This window comes from Eurosta solidaginis, chromosome 1 (assembly GCF_040869045.1).
Source record: "Eurosta solidaginis isolate ZX-2024a chromosome 1, ASM4086904v1, whole genome shotgun sequence".
NCBI lineage: Eukaryota > Metazoa > Arthropoda > Insecta > Diptera > Tephritidae > Eurosta > Eurosta solidaginis.
Genome location: NC_090319.1, coordinates 24,559,758 through 24,575,470, shown reverse-complemented (window position 1 = coordinate 24,575,470; position 15,713 = coordinate 24,559,758). Strand labels below are relative to the sequence as shown.

The window sequence follows — 15,713 nt, the reverse complement described above, 5'->3', positions numbered from 1 at the left end:
AGAGGGAGTCCATATCTCGCGGTCAGATGATAATGCTACAAAAGTAGGGGGAAAACGATCATAGAACGGCTCAACAAAATATTTTATGGGTGCATAAGACGGAATCATAATCCTTAATCTTGGTGGACAGCTTGTGTCGTCTTCCTACCGAATGCGGGGAAGTTCATTCATTGTACGCCCCAAAACTACAGTCCCATTAACCTAACATCTTTCCTACTCCAAGCTATAAAGAGGCTTATAGAAGTGCATATAAGTCAAACATGGACGAAGTTGGTACATCCCGCCTTGTTGCGTTGGATCGTTTGCATGTTAAGTTGCAGAAAGACTACTTAACAATGGGATCTACTCATATGATGCCACAAAATCAGAGAATAGGGGCACGCAAAAAGCGGAGCCGTGGACGTTAAGCCGGAGTCATTGGTGCCGTATGTCGTATCGCTGTATCCATATCCCTAACGTAATCAGCTGTTTATCGTTACGACGGTAAACCAAAACCCAATTGGTTGGCTACGATACGGTTACGACCTTAGCGGCACCAATAATCGATTGCATTGATTCTCATAAGGTTGGTCGAATCAGCTGTTAAAAGGTTACCGATACGGTTACTGATAAAGCACCAATGTCTCCAGCTTTAGTTATCAGTCAACTGCTGCGGCCATCTACAATGCCGCAAATAAATTCAACTCAGCTCTGCTTTAAATATGCGTATTATTGCTGAAATCCAAACTTTTACAATGCAAAATTTTACCAAAAAATGTGGAACGCTTCACGATTTTGCGTGTCATCCTTGCGCAGGGGCCATGCTAATCTTCTCTGTATCGTTCCAATTTTAGTATATGTTCTGCCGAAGCAAGAACAATGTTAACTAAGCAAAGTGTATATTTATACTAGCGGTAAACCGAAAAAGCATCAATGAATTACAACATATAAATGCACGAACGAATAGTTCCCACAACGCTGCAAACTTGCGCTCTGATAACAAAGAGAAATTAAATGAGAGAGAAGGAATAAAACTAACATGCAGCAGAGAATTTCAAACACGGTTGCCAGACCATGTTTTCATTTGGGACCAAAATTAATTGAGAAAAAGAACAAAACTTCAAAAAAAAAAAAAAAAACACCAAATTAGTTTTCTTTTATTGATGTACAAACAATGGTAAATTAGAGTGAAATAAACTCCACTTTATAGCGCAGTTTGGTTTCAATAAGACACAGTTGCGCTCTGTTCCTTATTTTATACATTAAATACAAAATTAATCAATTCTTAGAATAATTTTTCGATAATACCATTTTTATATAATCTTCCTTTTTCCCAAAAATATAAAATGACGTATGTATATATACGGCCTCACATTAAAACTCAGAAGTTTTGAAAGTCTCTATTTTGTAACAATGGTATCTTATTAACAACGGTATTATTGAGGTTTCTTTGTCAGCTAGCATCTTGTCGGGAATTATTTTACACGAAACGTTTTTATCTCCCTTTGGTAATAGTTTACAAGAGGGGTCTACTGTTAATACGTTTCCAAAAATACCGGGAGAGGTGTCAAACGACGCATCTTGAGCTCAGTTTTAATAATCCGAAGGCGGAAAAAAATTAGAATTTTTCAAAATATATTATCGAATACACCGATATACTCTTACATTGTTTTATTTTGCATACCTTTTATTTATTAACTAGCAGACCCGGCAGACGTTGTTCTGCCCTAAATTTGGTCTATATGTATACATTTTAATAAGATTTTTCCGTCTAACTCCGTCCTCGCCCCTCTACACTTTTCCTAATCTTTGTATTCACCCCTCTCCGTATTTTCCGCTTCATCTATATCCATCTCATCGTGTTATTCTGTCTCTTTCTCAGTCTCCTTCTCTCTTTTCTCTTCTCTCAATTTTTTCTCATTCTTCTTCATATCTTATTGCCAGTCCCAGAGGGTGGTATGTATTTTGTTCCAGTCCCATTCCGACTCTCAGTCCCAGTCCCACTCCGAGTCTCAGTCTAAGTCTCAGTCCCAGTCCTAATCCTAATCCCAGTTCCAGTCCGTCTCTGGTCTACTTCCCGGAAAAGAGCATCGTAAATACTAATATAGGCAAATTTATATACCAAATTTAAGGCAAATCGAATAGGACGTATGTAAATAGGTATGTGGGTATTATTAATTCATGTCCTTATTTCGGCTTCGCATGCATATTTATCAGTTTTGCCAGGTTGATGCGACTAAATCGAATATCACAATGAAAATTATTTTAAAGCTCTCAGCAACAGCTTTCATTTGATATCCATAATACACACAAATTATAGGGGTATCCGGGTCCATGTTTTGGCCTATATCCCGATACCCTAGTCACCCAGCGCTGTAAAACTTACTCTGTACTAAAGCATACATCAACAGCTTCAGTTTGATATCCATAATGTAAAAACACATCTCAGTGTTACCCTGATCCACGTTTTGGCCTATATCGAGACCCTAGTCACCAATAGGTATGAAAACTACCCTGTACTACAGCACTCATCAACAACTTCAATTTAATACCCATAATGTAAAAACACTATCTAGGCGTTCACGGGCCCACGTTTTGGCCTATATCTCGAGACCCTAGTCACCCAGGGGTATGAAAATTACCCTCTACTAAAGCACTCATCAACAGCTTTCATTTGATATCCATATTCTATAAACACATTCTAGGGTTACCCGGGTCTACGTTGTGGCCTATATCTCGAGACACTGTGCGTCGATCCTGAATTTTCTTTCCTATAAACCTCACGGAGCCCGAGGCCTTTCAAACGAATCCAAAACCGTGGAAATTGGTTCGAGCGTTCTGGATTATAGCGTCAGGAAGGAAAACCCGACTTATTTTTTTATTATAGATTAATGACAAGTCTTTAGCGAAAAGTTTTTAATAAACGATCGATGAGTACGTTGCTTCATCTTAAATGAGCGAAAATTTGCTTGTCCTAAGATCTAATACAATTTTGGTAATGCTTCCTTGCCGAAATCATCTGTTGGGTAATTTGCTCTCATTTGTGTAATTTTTAAAAATAGTAGTTTTTGTGCGACACAGGCCTAGTAATTGTGGTAAAAGGTTCACTAAAGTAAAAGGTAGATAGTATTTGGGCTAGTGAAATTGGATTGAAATCAACAGTGTTGTTTATTATTACAGCAGTGAAAAAGTAAAACATGTATCAAAGTCGTGCCTGCTTACCAAAAAGGACAAAAATTAAAAAAAAGGGGCCCGGCGGACCAAATAAGTTTGGAGTGGACCATTTTTGGTCCAAATCGTCCAAAGTGGCAACCGTGATTTCAAATGGCATACAGCCATACATAGAGTAAATGTGTACGAAGTCAGACACACAAGTATTATTTTACAATTAGTAGATTTTTATCGATTTTACTATACACTTAAAATTTCTAAAGGAATATTTTTTAATCACCTTCTGTAATTTAATGTCCGTGCCTTGTAAAAAGTTAGCCATAGAGTTGAAACCAAATATTTCAGGTTGATGGATTAATGCCCCTATTACGGTTTACAATTCAACTTAGTTGGATCATAAATAAAACAACTCAACTTGAGACGACCCAACTCCTGTTTGATATTACGAATTGCAATTTATTTCAGTTGAAGTTAAATTGATGTTGCCAACCTAAAAAAGTGATGATTTGACAGATAAATAATCAATTTATGGCGTAAATTTAAGAATATGCAAAAGTGTTTTTTTATTAGTAGCAAAATGGATATTAGCCTAGATTTATTTTATAACGACGAAAATGTTAGTGACAAAATTGACATGCCTGAATACGGAAAAAATTCGCGTGATCACTCCAATCTTTTGGAACTACCAAGCACCAAGTAAGAAAACGGTTAAGTGGCAAATGATTAGATTCTAATGAAGTTATTTTGCAGATTTGTAATCTATTTTCGGTTACGTAAGGAAGCATTTTGCTCCTCACTAATCAAAATGTAGGACAATTTCCGCAAACGCGTTCGAGGGATGGCTGTACTCCTATTTTAAAATTATGGGCTCCACTCCGATTTCTTGCTAACGGTAGCTTTAAAAAATGCTGTGGAAATGATTTTAGTGTTGGACTGGACAACATCTACAGATATTAAAGAGGTTTTAGTTATTATTGAGGGGCATATTTGTGAGAATAAGTCAAATAACAGGGCCAGAAAATTGTAAATCCATAACTGCATTTTGTCAGAAGAATTATTACTCTCTAATAATCGATGATACGACTGATATATGTATATCCAAAAATTTGGCAGTTTTGATTCGAATTTTTGATAAAAAGTGCACTGATAGATTTTTAGATTTGATACCTTTGACCGATAGTAGCGCGCAGGGTATTTTTAATGCCATTATTAAGTCTTTGAAGGACCATTCAAAGCCACTTGAAAAAATTATTGGTTTCACTGCCGACAATTCCTCGGTTATGATGGGAGCAAAAAGCGGAGTGCAAGCAAGGCTGAAGCAAGTTGTTCCAAATCTGCATGCTAATGGATGTGTTTGCCACATTTTAAATTTAGCTTCAATGGCCGCTTGTGATGTATTTCCCAACTAAAATGATACATTTTTAAAAGACGTAAACTATCATTTTTGTAACAGCCCCCTTAGGGGGGGGGGGGGGGGGGGAGACTTTCAGAATTTTCAAAAACATTTCGGTACAGAAATGCTTGTTATACTAAAGTACGCCCCCACAAGGTGGCTTTTGATACAAGCAGTTATAGATATAATTCTTCATGGGATGCCGTCAAGTATTATTTTAATCTGTACGTATTTGAAAATAAAAGCAGTTAATCTCATATCTGAAAATTTTCAAAATCCTTTTTAAAAAGCATATTTTATATTTCTTTCTTATATATTAAATGAAACAAACAATGTGAATATAGAAATCCAGTCTGAAGATATTCGCATACATTTACTTATTACCAAAATAAAAATTTTATAAAAAAATCTTATTTAGACTCCAGGCTTATTTGGACATTAAATATTGATTCAGACGAAAATCACTTAACTCCCCCATATGAAGTTTACTGCGGTGTTAATGTGGATTTTATTCTATCAAATAACCTTTTCGAAAAGGATGACGTACACATATTTAAGAGCTTCGTTAAACAATTTTGTAGTATTTATTAAAGAAAGTAAATCTGAATGATAAAACTTTGTTGTGGGATGCAAAGCCTTCACCTTACCTTTAGTTATGGACTTGTTTCCGAAATCTGCATTTGATAAAATAGAGAAAACTAATTCTGAATATAGAGCTTTAGCAGAGCATGAGAGTCTTAAAAAATTCAAGAATTTAAATATTTAAAAATAAATTAAATGCGCAAATGTTTTCCAATATTTATAGAATAGTTCAAGACATATTGTCGACTCCGCATTCATCCACAAACGTAGAAACGATATTTTCTATACAATATTGAATTAAAACTAAGTGTAGAAATATACTTCAAATAAATACAGTTTCGAATTTAACAAAAACTAAAGACTTGATAAAATCAACTAACAATAGTTGTCATAATATAGATACGAAAAAGATCTGTTTGTCAACTGAGGTATTTAAAGAACTTAAAGAACAAGAACTGTTAAAGTAGTGATTGAAACATGAGTTATTAGTATACATGTAGGCGACAATTTGTCAACTTTTATACCTGAATCTAAATCTTTTGTACCTAAAATGTTTTTATGAAATGTTTTTGCATTGAATGCAGCTGTTATTTTATTTAAATATTAATTTTATGTTCCCTACAGGTACCCAATAAAAAAATGTTTTCATATATGTACATAATTGTACGCTTCAATCGATAAACTTCTTTTATTATTTTTACTGGAAAAGTATTTCTTCATAAATCATATTTCCCTGTTGTACTACCTTTAATTTGTGTTAGAAAGTTTCCTGATGAAAAACAGTTTTTGGATAAAGAAGCAGAATATAGCTCTAGTTTGGTTAAAATTAACATCCGAAGACTTTTGCTACGTTTTTGGATGATTTGGTACATTTTTTTCCTCGTTTGGTACAAAATGAAAAAATCTATTTATCATCCCTGATCTGTAATACCAAATTTCAAAATTTCAACTGGCATAAATCTCAATTTTTTATTTTATTTGTGGCCGCCGTTGTTTGGTGCTAACATGCTGCGCCTACCACACTGAAGATCATAGGTTCAACTCCCGGTCAAAGCCACATCGAAAATTTAGAAAACAGTTTTTTTAATTGGAAGAAACTTTTCCTGGGCGGGATCGCCCCTCGACAGTGTTCGGCAAGAACTCCGAGTGCATTTCTGCTATGAAAAGTTCTCAGTGAAAACTCATCTGCCTTGCAGATGCCGTTCGGAGTAGGATTAAATTAAAGAGGTCCTGTCCTGCCAATTTGTAATAATTGAGTCGGGAAAGTACCTTATCAATACCTAGTTACCGGAACGTATCAGGTCTACGTATATCCGGCAGAGGAATATTAACTTTGATGGCACCCCAAATCCTTCAGGGTAACCCCTCTACCGATTCTGCAAAATCAATTAAAGTAAATTACTCGGGCCAAATTTTATATAAATTGCTTATCGGGTAAAAGCTATTTCGGCAGTCCTAATGTTCAAAGTTTTTTAACAGCTACATAGTGTTAACGACCGCAAGTCTCACCTTTCATAAATAAATCCTTTGCCACAGAGGAACGTTCTTATGCAACGAACAATTACACATAGTACCAGAAGCGTCTGGCGCGATTTGTTGGATGGCCAAAACCGTTTCAATGGTTAAGCGTAAATTAAATAGGTACCAAAATATTGAGCGCAGTTTTTTAAATACTTTTAACTAACAGAAGTTTACCAAGTACCGAACATTCGCATGTTCACCCTATCTAAGACCTGTTTGGCAGGCATGGATGAATGAATGAATGTACGCATAGCTACCCTTCAGGAAATTTGTTATTGAAGGTGACTGCCTCTTAACATTTCGTTCTCACATCTTCGAATCTTCGAGGTCAAAGGTATTTTTTTCATAAATATCACCAAAGCGAAAAGTTGCTTTAATAGCACAACAAATTACACATATTTAGCATATGTTTAAAATAAACAAAAAAAAAAAAAAATTTATCGAACACATAAAAAAATGTTTTTTATTTTATAATTAAGGTACTATTTTTTTTAATTACGGCGATGTAATATTACACAGGGATGATGTCTAAATGCTTGAGTATATAAGAAACAGTAATGTACGAGTAAAATTAGCAGTAAATTCATATGCATAGAAATTCTGAATATTTTCTGCAAGAGAGAAATAAGCTGCATACATTCTATGCAAATGTAAATGTAATTACATATAGTAAAGTAACTTAAAAAAAGTTTATGAGGGTGATGGTAGTTTTAATTGTTTTTTCTTCAAACATTCATTATGGAAATATTGTTTTTACAGCTTGGAGAGCTTTGCGAATAGTCTCATCGGGATCCATACTCACAAATGGCATCTGTTAATAAAATAAGAAAAAAAATGTAATGTAATAAAACTGTTTTTGACATTATATCGTCGGTACCAACAAAACTTAGTAGGTGGTTCAAATTTCCATGGCAGACTTCCACGTTTCGTTATTCGCATGGAAATTAAAAATAATGAAACCTGTTAATTTTATATGGTACCGGCGATATATAGTAAAAATAACCTACCTTGCAGAACAGAGTAAAAACTTGTGTAATACTTCAATCTTCCCTTTCCATGAGTTCCGTCCAAATTGAATTTATTTATGGTATCTTGACTTAATATCGACAATATCTTCTTTATGGGACTGCCCTTCATGAGCAACTTCATTCCTTAACCTTGAGGATGTAAGTTAATAAATGCTTTTATGGTTTGTAAATTAGACTTACATAAATCATTCTGTTTTCTGCATTTATTTGCTCATTAAGAGTTGTTAAACTATTTTCATCTTGTATTGGAAATAATGCATCTATAGAAGCGTCATCATTATCCAGACGAACCAAAGAATTTAAAAGAGCAGTGTTACTAGCCAGCATTTCCATTATTTTTGAAAAGTTACGATTTTGTTGCTCTGAAAAAAAAAAACAAAATTTATACAAATTGATAAAAAATTTTTTTAACCATTGCTTTATATGATAGCTGGTTATGATTACATACCAATTATACTATCTAGTTCAGTTGATAACGAATCGATTAGCGCTGCACAGTTACAGCACTCGTGGTCACCATTTCCCCTTCCTCTTTTTGGATGCGAATTTTCGTCATTGCTTTTTCTTTTGTACATTTTTTGATCTAAAAAAGTGGAACACTAATGAAGAGATAATAAAAAAAAAACGGGTTGAAGACTGTCACCAAGGTCAACGACCGTGATTTCTCTGGCCACCAAAAGTTCCTCATGGAACTAAGGGATGGGGGACGGAATGGTCTAGAAGTTTCAGTGTGGTCATATTAAATCGTTCCCAAAAAAAATCTAAAATCATAGTATAGTGGTCAGTGTTGCGGTTTTTGGTTACTTGTAACCGAATTTCGTTACCAAAATTTCGTTTGGTTACGTAGTTACCGTTTGCCTATTTTGGTTACCGTTTAAACTGTTCACTTTGATACCTATAAATTATATTTTCGAGCTTTATACTAGGTTCAAACACACACCAAATTGGCAATTTATACTATTTGGGCAATTTATTACGCAATTTTTCATATAATAAATTGTAATAATAAATTGCCAATTTAAAAAAAATTGCGTAATAAATTGTTTCAAACTGCAAATGCAACATTGTAAAGTGTGTTTATTGAGTATATTAAAAGGCAGTTACGTATGGTTGAACTATATAGTTGGCTCATCTCATCAGCTGAATTTATGTCTTTCATTTCACTGGAGTAGGGATTGTCAAAAGAAGATGGCAAAATCAAAATGAAACCAAAACATTGAACACATTTTCTTACAACACACACAAATTTCAAAGTTTTATATTTTCATTTCATTCCAAGCACCTAATACCAACACGCACATTTTGACAGTCTTAACAAAGATATGTTCTTACTGTAGAGATGAGCCAACCAGCAATCAAATTACTATTGTGTAAGTTAAATAGAGTTGTATGAACACCACTCAAGTTAAATCGAAATAGCCTCAATTTATTTTTCTGTTTGAACATAGTATTCTTTTGCAATAACTAACATGTAGAGTGATTTTGATATATTAAGGGAAATTTTATTTAAAATTCGATGGCGACACTGCCATCTATAGACACAAATCATACACAGAAGATTGCGCATGTAAACAAAAGATCAGCAGGATACCGTCATTTTGACGATTTTCAACTAGAATGATGCTGGGACGATTTTGTAATGAAAAATGACGATTTAAGCCTGCCTTCTATGTAAGATTTATTTTAAATATTCAAACACCAAGAAATTACATATATTTAAAATTGGGATACAAGCTTTTTATCAATTTGCTCTTTTTATGCCATTTCCAAGACTAAGTTTTGTTGACATTTCCGCTTATCTTTTATATAGACTTAAGGGTGCATTACTCATACTTAGCATAGACTTGACTTGACTTGAGAACTGTCACTAACAGTTCTCATAAATGAACTTTGCCTGTTACTGATTACTCAAAACTTAGCAACACTCAACTTGACTTAGAAGTCTGTTGAATTTTGATTTTCTATGTAAGTTCTAAGTGACGTTTACATTTTGAGATGCCATTTGTTTGTTTCCATTTCATTTTGACATTTTGTCATACAAATTGACATTTATTAATTATGATGCCAGATTGTATGTGCTAAGTGGAGTATAATCGTGGCTAAGTTGCCAAGTTTATGCCAAGTCTAGTCAAGTCTATGCTAAGTATCAGTAATGGGCCCTTTACTAGCGATATGCAAGGATGACATTAGTCGCGGAAGAATTTGAGTGCGAAAGTAAGAGTGAAAGAATTTCGGCAAAATGTATAATTTTGTGAAATTGGGTAGGTTCTTCAACAAAGATATGTAAAATTCTTATTAAAGTATTTAATATTACTGTCCAAATTTTATTTAACTACACTGAAAGAAATGGTGCTAGTAAAATCAACAAATCTGTTCTGTTGTTCTTGACTTAATGGAGTTTCGGTGAAATTGATCGAATTACGGTTAATTCGACCGAGTTCTTTGTCAAGCGAACAAATTAGTTTAGTCATTTCAACAGAACAGAAATTGTCGCTCTTAAGTTAACAAAATTCTGTAAAATTGACAGATTCCTAATCAATCTAACTGACACAACTGATCTCACTGGTCATTTCAACAGCGGTCAACACATTAGCAAATTTTAAAGAGAATTTTACGCTCACTGCGCTCTCTACTTTGTACTTATACGATGGTGCCACTTGTTAAAAAAAAAACACTAAAATAAGAAAACCACGAAATCGAAAAAACACACAAATTGAGAAAACAACAAAAAAAAAATAGTTTTTCAGTTATCAATACAAAACGAAAAATCCTTTTTTGAATTTACTGTGCAAAAAATTATGAGATACCGGGACACCTATTTATCGGGTACAATTTTGCAACTTCTCCTCCAAACGAAATGAAAAATTGCGCCCTCTTGTTGCAAAAGTTTTGTTTGAACGAACAGGATTTTTCCGAAGTTAGTAACATTTTGTTCAAGTTTTTACGAATTTTCACTCACGCGAACGAATCTAATAAGATAATAAAAACATCCTTTTTTAATGTTGATGTTTCCGACAACATAAAAGTTTGAGTTGTTTTGGAATCGTTTCAACTTAAAGTGTTACAAAAATGAAACTTGCCGAATTACATGCAAAGTTACTCCAGTGGTGAATTACCTTCCTGCGATTTGATTCTTTACTTTTCGATAACTTACAAGTTATGTCAAACATATATACTAAAAGTTTTGTTCGAAACAATCAAGTGTGGCAACTGCATGCGAGAGAAGAAATTGAGAATGAGCTGAGCTGCAACTGAAAGAATTGAGAAACAGTTTTGTGACTACTATTTAAATAGTATAATAAAATAGTAGTATTATAAAATATAAAATTTGGTGAAAGTATGTTTAATAAAACAAAATAATAAAGTGTATAATGTTTAATGTGTGTCAGCATATTTGATGTACGCCCAATTTAAGTTCGGTTAGTAAGTGCCACCGTGGTGTGATGGTAGCGTCCTCCGCCTACCACATCGAATGCTCTGCGTTCACACCCCGAGCAAAGCCACATCAAAATTTTAGGAATAAGGTGTTTCAATTAGAAGACAATTTCTCTAAGCGGAGTCGCCCCTCGGCAGTGTTTGGCAAGCACTCCGAGTGTATTTCTGCTTCTCAGTGAAAACTCATCTGCCTCGCAGATGCCGTTCGGAGGAGATATCTTCGGAAGTTATCGCGCCTTACATTTTTTTTGTCGCAACAACTTTTTTGTTCATTTGACTACTAAAACGGTCAATTACGAATCACCGATTTGTGCGCAGTTGATTCAACATCTTGTTGCGTTGGATAAAAATTGACAAAAATTTCGGTTGAATTGACCCGTACTTCGATTGATTTTACTAGTCTTTTTCTTTCAGTGTATGATCCGTTAATTTCTCTTCGAGTTATGGCTCCCGAAACATAGAAAATTGCTTAGTCACAAAAGGGGCGGTGCCAAGCCCATTTTTTAAAATTTGAAGTTTTTCCTATTTATTGTTATAAATCCACTTGGGAAATGAAATACCATTGATATAAAGCTTTTTTTTTGCAATAATATTTGTAAAATTGATTTTATCACAAGTGGGCGGTGCCACGCCCGTTTTAAAAAAATGTTTCAAATTTTTATCAAGAGTCTCAGTATCAGTCCACATGTCAAATTTCAACATTCTAGGTGTATTATTTACTAAATAATCAGATTTTTTGTGTTTTCCAAAATGTTATATGTATATATAAAAACTGGGCGTGGTTGTTATCCGGTTTCGCTTATTTTCAATACCAGTCTAATCTGGGTCCAGATAAGCTCGAGTACCAAATTTGGTGAAGATATCTCAATGTTTACTCAAGTTATCGTGTTAGCGGACAGACGTACGGGCGGAGATGGCTGAATCAAATTTTTTTTCGATACTGATGATTTCGATATATGGAAGTCTATATATATTTCGATTCCTTAATACCTGTACAACCAACCGTTATCCAATAAAAGTTAATATACTCTATGATGTGCAAAGCACGCTGAGTATAAAAAGAAGATTTGCGAAAACCACTCAAATTCGACTTTGCTCAAGCTCTCAAAAAATAATGCCCGATTTTTCAATACGAGTTTAAACTACAGTTAAAGTTGACTTGCCACTATGTTCGATAACATAAAATTTTGCTGCTCATCTCAGCTTAATCGACTGTTGTAGCAGGGCTAAACTATAGTCAACTTTTACTGGAGTTTAAACTCGCACTGGAAAAAGGGGCATAACTCAGTCAGATATGTAGATGAAGTTCTTCACAGTTTTGAATTTGTGTCCGCGCAACACCAAATTTTTCAACCATTTATCCAAGCCAGAGAAGTTAAAATTTACAGTTCGCTTGTAAAGGTCAATGAAACTATGAGGTTCGCCAATTGTGGTCAATGCAATTCGTTATTGCACTGTCAAAAGCTGTTTTGTATTCGGAACAAGATGTGTCTATTTTCTTAGCCTGAGACTTGTCCTAGATTTAGTGTTTCATGAAGGGGTCAAAACGAAACTCTTTCCAGCTGCTTTTAAGATTCCGTTCGGAGTCGGCATAAAGCATGTAGGTCCCGTTCTACCTTCCATCCCGAATGGGTTGCCATGGAACTCTCCTGAGCTGTATGCAGATTCCGCTCGAAGCCGGCATAAAGCAAGCATGACGCTTATGGGAAGAGAATATCAACCTGAATCTCATCGGAGGTAAATGGCGCCAAGTATTTATTTGTTATTTTTTGAATCATATGCTCTACTTTTATATAATATACATTGCATATTTGAGTTTTTATCCGAAGTTACATACAACATCAATGCTGTTAACACAAATTTACAATCTTTCTCAATACGTCGACCACTCGAGTTTTGTTCATTCAACAAAAGACTCTCTTCTTAATCCAGAGAAAAAAATAAATACAATTTATCCAACAATGCCAAATACAAGGCTGGGGTTGTCCTTTGTATTAAGACGCAACTCATGTAGGTATATTAGAGGGTTCCCACCATAAATTCAGAAAACAAAAATTCAGAAGCACATTTTTTCGGAAAACATTAGTCAGAACCCTTTTTCAGAAAGCCAAAATTCAGAAGTCAAAACTCAGAAACAAAAATTAAGAAATCAAATTTTAGAAGTCAAAATTCGGAAGTCAAATTTCAGAAGTCAAATCTCAGAAGTCAAATTTCAGAAAGTAATCAGACAGCAAAAAAACATTAAATTTTGCGCAAAATTTTATGTTTTGACATTGCGTTGCGAATGTTTGTTACAATTCCTATTGCAAATTGTAGCGCAGGGAGATCGTTTTTTGTTTTAAGACGCGTGAAAAACACCTCATATTTTCATTGGGGGAAGACAAACTGAATGCTATTGCGTTGTTAACGATAGAATCAGAATTGTTTTGCGAATACGCAGCTGAAAAATCAAGACGCAAAGAAATGTAAATGAGGAATACTTGGAAAAAATTTAAGGTCAAATACCTCATTAATGCAAATGGAGATTATCTTTATTTCATTATGTATTTCATTAATAACAAACTACACTGTAATAAAGCACTGAGAATCGCAATTATTGCGTTAAATATTAATGTTCTGAAAATAAGGACGGCAAGTTATGTATTGCCAGAAACAATATAATATAGAGACATTGCATAGACGAAAAATCGTGTGAGGCAAGCTTCACAAAATTCTAGTAGGTTACATTCACCACTTACCACAGCAGAATTTGTTAAACTACCACTGTCTGTATTTGTTATTTAATAATTATTTGTACACTTTTTATTCAGCTAATGTGTTCAGAATTCACATTTTTACCCTCTAAAACTCCAATCAGTGTATTTCTGTGCTTAAATTATGTTAAAAATTGTGTTAAAGTTTTGGGTGTGGTGAAAGTGACCTACTTTCCACCGAAGTTTGCGCCTGCAACATCTTTATTTTCGATAATTTTTGGTATTGCCTAGGGGCGGCGAATATTCAAATGCGCCATTGACCAACAACATAGAACTCAGGCGATTATTGCCATTTCATGTTCACATTCTCAATTAGCAGAACTGCTGTCATCAACTGAGTGTCGCCAGAATCGCCGATAACACCAAATTCGTGGCTGACACACAATGGCGCACGTAACGCCCCAACTCACTGCTAAGCAGCGTCAAAAATTTTCTTGGTGTTATAGTGCTAACTCACTGAGTTCCCACCGGCCTTGGAGTTAGTGTCAACACCACAAAACATGCGCCAATACCTAAACTTATTCAGTGCAATATTTAATGTAGTGCTAGACAGCGTTTACATAGCAGTTGAATTGGTGTGCATTATCTTATTTTCAGGTCTTGCTGATCCTAGTGCTTGAAAGCTTGTTTCAAAATATTCATTTGAGCCGAAAAGTATTGAGTTCAAGTTCCATTTTGATAGGATTGTTGATCGGTAATAGATTGGGGGGTAAAAAAAAGCCTAACTGCAAAAAACTGACACCCTAATATCCACACAGGTTTTCCATATTACTTTTCACAATTTTGTCATCACTTGAGCTGTCATATTAACCAATAACTGCTTGATTTTTTAAATTGATTGTTATCTAAATTTCGGATAAAACACCTGTTTATGTTCTTCATTGATTTATAGCTGGCTGTCACAATAAATTATTCTTCGTAAATATATTGCTATTTTTGCTTTTATTAGCTTCACTTGTATGTTTGTATATGGGGTATTCCATCCCATTTCGACCAATTTTGAACCCGACCCCTATAGAATTGGCTGAAAGTTTTTCTTCTTTTCTAGCTTACGAAAGACGTTTTTCAGAATTTTTTAAAATTTTTTCATCCAACTCAAAAAAATTATGAATTAAAAAAAAACACCGTTTTTGTTTTCAAAATGCTATAACTTTTTCAAAAATTGAACGTTTTGGATCTTTTTTTTTTAAATTTGTTTTTAAATGTACTTTTCGGAAAAAATACAAAAAATTTTTAAAGTTTTTTTTTTTAATTTTTCAGTTTTTCGAGATTTTTCGTATTTCGCCATTTTTTTTTTCTCATAAAAAACCTCAATCAATTCTGCAATCAGCCCCACTAATCCCAGAGTGGGCCGATTTTTTTATATATTTTTTTTTAGTTTAATTGAAAAAAAAAATTTCAAAAATAAAATTTTTTTTTATCAATTTTATTTATATAACAAAAAAATGTAAGAAAATGATTTTTAAGTATTCTTTTCTTTATATATTATGGTAATCTACGATTAAAATAACCAGGATTAATGACTGACAGCGAAAGCAAGTCATTTTAATCGTAGATTACCATAATATATAAAGAAAAGAATACTTAAAAATCATTTTCTTACATTTTTTTGTTATATAAATAAAATTGATAAAAAAAAATTTTATTTTTGAAAATTTTTTTTTCAATTAAATAAAAAAAATATAAAAAAAATCGGCTCACTCCGGGATTAGTGGGGACGATTGCAGAATTGATTGAAGTTTTTTATGAGAAAAAAAAAAACAAAAAAAAAAAAAAATGGCGAAATTCGAAAAATCTCGAAAAACTGAAAAATAAAAAAAAAAAACTTTAAAAATTTTTTTGTATTTTTTC

General features: G+C 33.8%; 1 long non-coding RNA gene and 1 other non-coding gene across 2 annotated transcripts; both read right to left on the bottom strand.

Moving 5' to 3' along the window:
• Positions 1-750: 750 nt before the first annotated feature.
• LOC137238961 (U6 spliceosomal RNA) lies at positions 751-857 on the bottom strand. Its single transcript, XR_010949263.1, has one exon. It is a non-coding gene; the product is annotated as a U6 spliceosomal RNA (small nuclear RNA).
• Positions 858-7,659: 6,802 nt separating this feature from the next.
• LOC137238918 (uncharacterized) lies at positions 7,660-8,226 on the bottom strand. Its single transcript, XR_010949244.1, has 3 exons — positions 8,123-8,226; positions 7,855-8,036; positions 7,660-7,803 (listed from the first exon to the last, which is right to left on the bottom strand). It is a non-coding gene; the product is annotated as an uncharacterized lncRNA (long non-coding RNA).
• Between the last annotated feature and the right edge of the window lie 7,487 nt (positions 8,227-15,713).